Here is a 10,567-nt window from a genome sequence, read left to right as displayed (position 1 = left end):
CTTCTTCGGAACAACCTAGGTAGCTTTCGGCTCTTACATCTAATCCGACAAAGTCTTTGAGTTTATCACAACTCCTTCTCACCAAAAACCCGAACGACAAAAAATCAGCCAAGCCGAACGAGACCTCAAACTTTATCAGTAAAGCCTCCCTTGGGGCCAAGCACTTTTATAGTGCATAATCATTTCAGGGAAGAAGCCAGTTCAAATTTAGGTTTATCGCTGTTGCTCGTAAGTTGAATAATCATTTTGAACTAGCATAGACTATTAAGTTGGTGTAACATTACGATTTCAAAAATGACGAACACATAGTAGGAATACTTATCAGCAAAATATCCAATCCAAAATTCTGGGTCAATGAATTGTTGAGTTGCGTAACTGATTAAGATGAAGTATCACGTGATAGGCAAAACGACAAAACCGTTATGGGACATTGAACCGCAGGCCTTAAACGTCTGTTTGGTATGCACTGCGATAACATCAACTGCCAGAGCGGCTCATTGACTAGATGAAGCGGAAACTAGAGTTGAGCTTATATGTGGGGAAATTTACGTACCTTATGTACCTCTTTCACAAAAACCAATAAATCTGCGTTTTCCCCAACCCTTGACCCGTTCGCAAGCGGGGTCGGCTCGAAAGAAACCAATTTTGTTTTACGTTTTATTTAACGAGACATATTGAAAATATTCAATCTTGTTCTTTGATGAAGTTTAATGGATTCAAACGTATTCGGTGGAGTGACAAATTTTAAACTTTTTTCTAAATTAGCGTTCGTTGCTTACTTCAATAATATCCCTCTGGCAAAAAAATATATATAAATGTCTAAAAACTCTTCTTTTTCCTCAGCCTTTGTCCCGCTCAGAGGCGGGCCAGTCTTGATCTATTTGAATGCAATCGTGAAGCTTTCAAATGACCAACCAGTGTATCAAGCCGTCTTTAGTTTGGCCGACCTTGTACCTCGTTTCCCGTCGCCTCCGCTGTTCACACTAATCTTGGCAAGTGAATTCTCAGTATCGTGAATCACATGTCCCTCTCGTAATTTTTCCACCATGGATACAACCCCATATCGATTGCGGATATCTTAATTTCAATTAAACCTATCATACCAGTTCCTCTGCTAATATGTCGTAGAGCATACCTGATGAGTTCAAGTGGCACATAGTCAAACGCTTTCTCTAGATCTGAAAATACAACGTAAAGAAGACGGTACTTCTCACGGGGTTTCTCCAACCACGGATGTCAAAAATCTTCTTGGTATGGCACAGTAACCGGATCGGATGGTAAGTTGAACATTCTGCTAGACTACCTTTCTTTTTTTCATATTGCATACCGGCGATATGGTGTTTTAACCTCTTTAGTAACCCCTTTGAAGAACTCACTGAGTCACAGTGTTTGGTGCCAGCCCTTCACTTTTCAGAGCTTTGATGCGATGTCGTCAGGTACTGCTGCTTTTTTCCGATTTCATTCCTTACCGTTCATGTCATTAACGCAACAGAAGTGTTTAGTATCTGTATGCGTTGGTGTCGCTTTTTGGCAGGTTATTACAGGTCTCTACCTCTGTCCCGAGGTCATTTCTCCGGTTTTCTCTCGAAATCGCAACCATTTAATGCACAGCGAGCCAATGCTTAGCTCAGGCTGTTTTATCGATGGCTTGATTTACAAGACAGCAATCGGATGCCGATATCGAAGTGTGAGGGTCTCATAGGGAACTACTTGACATTCGGTGACAGTGATAAAATTTCGTTGTCTTATGAGGATGTAGTCCAATTGCGTTTTACTATTCCCAACATAAAAGTAGGAAGATGAGATAGCCGTTGATAAACCATGTATTGACAAGTACAAGATCTTGAGTATCCGCAAAATGTATTATACGCGCACTACCCTTACTGTGTGCTGTAAAATCTTTCTTCCGTGGCACCTGTTGCGGTCTGCGATTTCACCTACATGATTATAAAGATCGCCCGCAATGACAATATATTCATCAGCACGCACCTTACAAGCCTCCGTGTCGAGAAGTTGCCACAAGGCATCTTTCTTATCACTAAGTCAAGAGGTTTATAACCATTTCTACCGTGTTCGCATTTTATGTCACCGCTTGCGGCCTCACACCATCAAGTTTCCTATAGACCACAAATATTAACGCCTCTTTTCCGAAAGGGTCTTTCCAGTGACGATACCAATATTAAGCGTGTAGGCACGTATTTGTTTTGCCCGGAGTGTGTCAAGAACCCCTGCCCATTTCTCAGCGGGATGGGGGCCTGTTTCTACAGCACCGCTTCTCCTGCTATTCAACGATTTTAAGGAGGGAGACAACAATTACACAGGGAATGTTTCTACGTTAGAGGAGTAGATAACGATTATGTACTACATCAAGATTAAATTATGTAGATACTTGAAGTTCAAAGTGTTTGATATTTTTCATATTTGTTTCCATTCTTGTGCACATATTTTTCATTTATTTATTTAGTACGAAGCCATGAGTGAATACAACCCATTCGAATCCTAACGCCCACGACATATTAGAGTACGAAAAAGTCGGGTATCCAGAAGTTGTTTCTCTTTTGTGTTTTTCTTAGGTGGGAAATTTCAATGTACGTTTCGCTTTACTTCGCACATAAAAGTTAACATCGGTCAAACCGTTGTTTTTAATCTGACATACCAGGTTAATCCTGACCTGAGTTGCAAACTCAGAGGAGTAAACCTCCTTAACAAATCCATAATCCGAGGTGAAGAAATTGACGCACCTATCGAATGAATTGCAGTGATGTTACACTGTATTTCAGTGGCTCCCCTCCAAATACCTTACCTACCTTTGAAGGTAATCATAGGGCATTGCAATATTGGGGCTCTATTGACTGATTGCCCATTACTCGTGGGAATAAAATTGGGGACATTTGTTTAAATTCTTTTAATGGGACCTCAGGGACACGATGACAGTACCCAACAGGGTTAAGAGTCGCTCAATAACACCACAACACCCTTGGATGCTTTGGTGCACCACCAGGGACGGGAGACCTAGGCGTCATAGGGTTTGAACGAACCACCACAACGAATTTATCGTCCGCGCGTGACGGATCTGGAACGGAATCCATCAGGGTAGAGACACCGACTTCATTACGAATTCATAGCCCGTTTTCCGAAACGAAGTCATGTTCCGGAGCAGAGCGCCGTCAATCAATACGGGGTTATAGTGAAAAATTGTTTCCCTCCCAACTAGGTAACAAATTTTCCAAGAAATTTCACTTGAGCTCGATGTGGAGACTAAACGAAGAAGCAACTCAAATACTCCACCTATAAGGCACTCCATGAACCCAGTAATCAGGAGAAGGTTAGTGACTGGGGATGTCGACCCAATTTATAATGAAGCTTTTACCGCATTCCAGGTCGCATTCACAAAATATGCTAAGATTTTCCCAGACGCTAGGCCAAAGATCCCACAACTATATCATTGCTGCCGATGACAGAATTTTCGCTGATTGTTTGGCTAGCGAGATTACTGCAACAGAGGTTCAAAGCCTGGTGTACGTTGCAGCAGTCAACAACTTGGAGCAAATAACAGAGGAGGAATTCACCGTTCTCAACTCGACTCAACAAAAAGGTCGAAAAGTTGAGCAAGGGGATTGGTCGTGTTACGCAAGCACTTCTTGGAAATCCATCACCGCGTTGCGCGATGCGTTGCGAACATCATTGGAAACTACCATCTGTGCAATGATATGCCAATCGAAGGAATCCTCGAGGTGCTGAAGCAGAAACTTGTGGTATGCTCCAATCGCATCGTAGGTATCAAACAAGTCGGGAAACCGGAAACTAGAAGCTTCAGGTATGAAAGGTTTTGTATATTTCTTTTATAAAGAGGTTCGAGTGTGCATTTGTCCATTAGCATGTAGCACGTAAAATATGCATATATTATGTGAAAATAGACACTTCATAGTCTTGAATTTGCAGAGGAGCGACAGTTTTGACCTAGTATAACTTTGTTTGTAATAGTGCGATTTTCACCAGATTTAGCAGAATCATGACCTATACTGTAGCCTACATTGCTGCTTGTGATTCTAGGGTGAACTTGAGGGGGGTTTTCCTGTCAATTACTAAAAATTATAGTAATGTACTATTATTAACTTTATTTGAACAGGTATCAGTATGGAAGGTATTTCGGAGCCTAGGCACCATACAGTGGCAGCCCCCTGATTTTTTTCAGATTTTTCGGTTGAGTAGTTTCTGAGAATGGGTTCGTTAAAAAAATGACCATTTTCAACCCCCTGCACTCCCCACCTTTTCAACAAAAGCCATAACTAAGACCCGCTTTGAAAAGTACTAACCGAGACCTTTAATTTGATACCCCACATGACTATATTTGATGAAAAAAAATGTACACCCCACTTTTGCATGTATGGAGACCCCCCCTTAAATTCGTCGTAAAGGGATATAACGCACTATATGCGTGAGCGTTCACAATTTCCACCTTTCTACCGAATTTGGTGTCAATCGCTATAACCGTCTACGAGAAAAATGCGTGTGACAGACAGACAGACAGACAGACAGACAGACGGACAGACAGACAGACAGTAAACCGATTTTAATAAGGTTTTGTGTTTTTAGAAGTTCCTAGAGGAAGGAGTTGATAAGATTCACAAAGCTAAAGCACTTCAAGGGCGCTCACAGGATATTGGCAAATCATTTTAATCAGATGATTGTCGATCCGAAATTAGTTCCAAATTTTTTCACCAAGGGGATAGCTTTCCTCATCCCCAAGGAACAGAATGCCTCTTGTCCTTCAAAATGTCGACCAATTCTTCCTACCATCTACAAGGTCTTCACTTCAGTTCTGTGCGCACACATCTCAAAACATCTCAATGTTCATAAATTGAGGCAATCTGAGGTTCTAACTTGCTGGAAGAATTTGAACGTCTGGATCTCCGGTCCTGAAAACTGAGTTGTTCGGAAAAAATAAAATCATGGCAATCGACACTTTCGCCATTCCCGGCCTTCTATATAGTTTCGGCGTAATACAATGGAGTAATACGGATTTAAAATCTATCAGTAGGTGGGTAAGTGTTGTTCTTGCAAGGAAGAAGGATCACGTCACAAGGGAAGAAGGGGTATGGGGGGAGGGGGTACTTGATTTAAAAACATTGCACTTCTTCTTCTTCTATGAAATACAATCCTCCAGCCAATTACGCCAGGCTACCGTCACAGCAGATAAGAAACTATCTCCTTTGAACTTGAGAAGCAGAGAATAGCACCCCATGTCGAATGTTACTTCAGTCCAACAGAAGATCGACATGTGGAGAGACGAACCCATTCACGAAGGTCATATAAAAATTTTTTGTTGCCAGGCATTGACATCGAAGCCTCCAATAAATGGTTGACTAACGCTGTACTATTCTGTGAGACCGAAACATTTATTCGTGGCTCCTCTTGGGCGTAAAGAGGGTTCGTGAACTTTTCTAACTATATATGTATGTATATACTCATTAAAATTGGGTCCTACAGGCGTCCTTCATATACACACATATATGTACTCGTATGTCCGCCGTTGATGTAGTAGTTCATTTAGTTCTTAATGCTAAGTGAGCCCTTTCATTTGATACTCCCACATTCGATGCCCCCTTTCAGTTGTATAGAACTTCCAATGTTAACACAAATCACGCATGTAAAGAAAGTGAAATCAACATTGAATCGAATTTAGCTAGGTTTAGTTTTACAAAAAGGTGATTGGACTTCACCACAACTGAATGATTCTTTTACTAAATTTAAGCTTACTTTATTACTAAATAATGTGAAGTGAAAATAATGGTAATATATCGTTTACGTATGCAAAGTCTATAGAAATCAGCTATGGAATGGACTTTTCTTGTAGTATTAAATATCTAGAATCTCCGCCAAATGGAAAAGTTTCATAAATTATGCGTAAAAATGGTACCGCGCCATCTATTTGCTCACATTCACAACATTCGAGATAAATTTCCAATGCTGTGAATCCTGCCGCGCCACAAAATCATCACTTTCGACCACTCGCACTCTCGCCTTTCCAACAAATATCAAAACTAACATTAATCGAGATCTTTTATTTGATATGCAACATGACTATATTCGGTGGAAAAAGATTGTATACCCCACTTTTGGATGTATGAGAACCCGCCCCCCCCCCCCTTGCTTAACCTCAACCTGGGGAGATGTAACTCACTGCATGTCTGGGCGTTCCCAGCTCCCACCGCCTCACCAAATTTCAAGTCAATCGATATAACCGTCTCTGGGAAAACGGCGGACAGACAAACAAATAGACAGACATTGAACCGATTTTAGAAGGTTTTGTTTGTAAAACAAAAGAAGGTTTTGTTTTACAAACAAAACCTTAATAAAAAGTGTACACCATGAGGTGAATTAAATTATGCCGGTAAGTAGAGAAGAAAACAGCCTAGTATGATTTACAGGTTTCTAGTCTAGGGGAAAACAATTATGCGTACTTGAATAAAAACTTTCCATTTTAACGCCGCCCATGAAATAATTCTCCACGTAATAAATAACCATTTATGCTCTACAAGCCTTGTATTTACTCCTACAATCCCATGAAGACACATATGGTGTCTGGGAATACATTGAACACCTACACGTTCTGCACATATGCAAGCAAGCTTTCAGTATCAATACAACGAGTGTGAGCGGCCCGTTAGCAGAAGAGGCTCCCCGGGAAGTGACTGCGAAAAACTTCAAGCGCTTCCGTTTATTAGCAATGATACGAGCTAGAACTTTGTGTGCAACCTTCTAAAACCTCAATTAGGGCTTTTTAATGGGAATCAGATATACGCAGATGGTATTTCGTGTTAATGGTCCTCAATTAATTAGTTTTTGCACAACTTCATCGACGACCCCAACCAGCACTGCTCCGTTTCAGGGTAATTTCAATTTTATGAGGCAAAGTGGCAAACTTAATTGCAGAAATGAGCATAGCTAACCACCATCAGGACTCACAGGAAGCAGTCATATTGCCCATCGATTCTCAGCTGTTCTTCACGACGCATAAATATACACTGGGGATGGATTGAAGTTCACTTCAAGGCAAATTAAATTTGGAAAAACATTACAACAAGATACCCTGTTCAGTAAACATTATGATAGTTTATATGTGTGATACATTTTTGAAATATGCGTAAGTATTCTAGCAATTCAACATATGAACTGTAAACAGAAAACGGCGAAAAGATTATAGATGGCGAAAGCTGCTAAAATCTAAGGCTAATTTTGTTATCTAAGTTTGAAAAGCGTTTAGAAATACGGAAAACTAAATTATTCCACTCACTCACTTTTATTTCACGCTAAGATGTAGGTGAAGATGAATCGAATTTTTGTGTTTTCAACATATTCTCGTTTCAAGTTAGCGAACCTTAAAATTTGTCTTCTCATAATCAGACAAAAACATCATCAGTGCACTGATCCGGCAACGCTTACAAGAAAAACCAAAATTTTTGAAAAATATTATAGTTATCTCAAGCTATTAAGTTGTTGCACATGAAATGGCCGATTTGATACTAAAATTTGAAACGACTGTAAAGCTTACAAAAAATTATTTATTTAATCAAAATAGGTGGCAGTCGATTAAAAACATACCTCCCAGCGAGATACAAGAGCATGTACGAGTATGCCAGTTTCGTAGAAGTCCAATTTTCGGGTGTTGATAAACTCGTCAAAGGCAACTTTAATGGCCTCTTCATTCCTAAATTGTTTTTCCGCCAAAAAATGTTCCAAATGCTTAAAAAAGTGGTAGTCGGTTGGCGAAAATACCGGTGAATATGGTGGCAGGGTCTCATACTGTAATCCATTCAACTTTTGAACCGTTGTTCTGGATACATGGGGTCATGCGTTGTCGTGAAGGAGTATCACACCATCTCTGTTGACTAATCTCGGCCGTTGAATACTCAATTTTTGGTGCATTTCCTCGAATTGGGCACAGAATTTCTGTGCATTTATCGTTTCTCCTGGTGCCAAAAAAGAATAATGAATAACTCCAGCTGGAGACCACCAAACAGTCACCATTACCTTCTTCGGATGGACGCCTAGTTTCGGCATATGCTTCGGTGGCTCATCAGCATCTAGCCATTGTGCTGATCGGCGATGAATGTCGTATAATATCCACTTTTCATCACACTATTCTGTGCAAAAACGGATCGCTTCTGTTGGGGGAGAGTAAAGAACTGCAAATTTCCATTCGAAGCGCTATGTTTTCCCCCGTAAGGGCATGCGGAACCCATTTCTCGAGCTTTTTCACTTTTCCAAGTTGTTGCAAGTGCAGGGAAACTGTCGAATAGTGTACACCCAGTTTCTCTGCAATGTCTCTCGCAAACTGACATGTATCGGATTCGACTAGCAAACGCAGCTGGTCGTTGTCAATCGATGGTCCTGGATGTTCACGTGGCTCACTTTGAAGGTTTACGTCGCTGATCGAAATTGTTCGATGCGCCACCTGTAGTTCGTTCGCTTACCGTATCAGCTCCAAATGCGCTGTTAATGTTCCTGGTCGCCTCCGCTGCTTTGTGACTGAGTTTGAATTCTTACATAAAGAATACGTTCTTGGCTCTTATGCATCCTTTTTTCCATTTTATTCACTGTTATCACAACGATGGTCAAAACTGAAACTACGATTAAATGCAAGAGTATTTATACTTCATTATCCGGCACCAACAGCCCCAACTGGTGGTGGTTCATTTGATTGCCAAATCGGCCTTTTCATGTGCAGCAACCTAATAGTAAAAATAGTAGTGATAATTTCAGTCCCTCAACTAAGGTTCACTCGGCCAGATTCGGCATACCCTACAAATCGCATTACCAAAGCTGCGAAGAAAAGGGGGAACCCTCAGGCACTTCCTTTGTGATTTCCCACCTCTAACTAGAGTCAGACTGCGGACACTAGATAAAACATTCTTTGAGGGCCTCAGAGAGATCCCTGGATACAGGGTGGGAGCTCTGCTTTGGATATCACAAATCTCCTGATGTTCCAGTATGATGTTATCGGATATTGTTTTCTTGAAGCGATCGACTTTTTAACTGACCAGTTCTTGTGCACTAGTAGCTGCTCTTATCGTCCTTTTATCGAAATAAAACCTAAATTTGTGCTCAACACTTCACAACTGTCATGCGCGGCAACCACATTTTCCACAGATAGCTTCACATGTACACAGTTTTGTACTTCGTCAATGTAAGAAAACATTTTATGCGTCACCTTCTATTTCGTTACTTGGCCAGTTTATGGAATAATCCAAACATTCTCAAATAGGTCTCAATAGGTCAAGTTTGTCGCTTATTCGCAAACTCAAGATTTGAATGTCAATATCATGCGCAAACGGATATTCTCACATAATATATGCATATATTACACAAAACCTTTCATACCTGAATTGTCCACGTTTGATGCTTCAACCGTTCTTTGATTTTTTTTTTTGGTAATAAAAATAAATGTAATCTTTTCAATCCTTTACCGTGTAACCGTCTCCGAGAAAAATGCGTGTGACGGACAGACAGACGGTCAGACAAACAGACAATAAACAGTTTTGTGTTTACACAAAACCTTAAAAACGAACAAACTGCCTCTTCACAACAAATCTTTTACGGTCCTCCATTGCCTTTGTCGTTTTGTCAACACTCTAAGCATAGTCCAGACCGTGCAGCCACTATGACTCGCATTTCTGCTTGCGAATTGCTGGGGTTCCAGTTCAATTCCCAACTAGTTCGTTTCTCTATTTGTTTATTTCTTTAATAATAATAAATTTTATCCCACTTAAATGTTAACTTTCGTTCCTAGTAGATGTAGAAGAACTTTTCAATTTTTCTTCGTCTCTGAAAAATATAATTACGAAGTTAGTTAGGGTGGTGCTGCGCTCTTACAAAGCATCCAAAAAGACATCCGTGCTTGCATAATGCTAAAATGTCGGCCTCGCATGCAAGGTATTCCAGTCTCGATCAGCCTACTATCCAAGAGGAATACTTGGGGAGCCGAAGTATATCGATATCCAGCGTCGATAGCAATAAAAAAGCCAATAATAAGGTCAGTTCTGAATATTTATTCGCAGCGCAAATAAAGACTAGTGAAGAACACCCAGAAAAAAGTACAGACAGGGTTAGATCGGTACATCCTAGTCACCTCTAAATTCTTGAGGAGCCCTAAGTCTAGCAAGGAAAAAAAAGGCGGCGAAATTTGCTAAAACATTACCGGCTGGCAAACGCTCACAGAATCGGTTCAGCATCCTTCGCAATGAAGACAATGGACACTTTGCGAAGATAGTCGACATTCTGCTGAAACTGCAAAATTAACGCTAGCCACCGTCAATCTACTTACGTGAGCGTAGCAGTTCTACACTAGTTAATTCCCAGAAGACTGGACGCAACAACTTCTGTATTGTGCCAATAAAAAAGGACAATGTTGACGACACAAAAGCTCAGGTCTACAACGGTGGCCATTATCGTAAAGTCACCAAAGATTTGACAAGGAAAAATTACTACATATTACAGCTTCAAAGCAGCAAATGGCTAGCAGTAGTATTTAAAGGCACTGAACCTGAAGTTGACCCGACGAAGA

This window comes from Hermetia illucens, chromosome 5 (genome assembly GCF_905115235.1).
Source record: "Hermetia illucens chromosome 5, iHerIll2.2.curated.20191125, whole genome shotgun sequence".
Lineage (NCBI taxonomy): Eukaryota > Metazoa > Arthropoda > Insecta > Diptera > Stratiomyidae > Hermetia > Hermetia illucens.
This window is presented reverse-complemented; position numbering follows the sequence as displayed.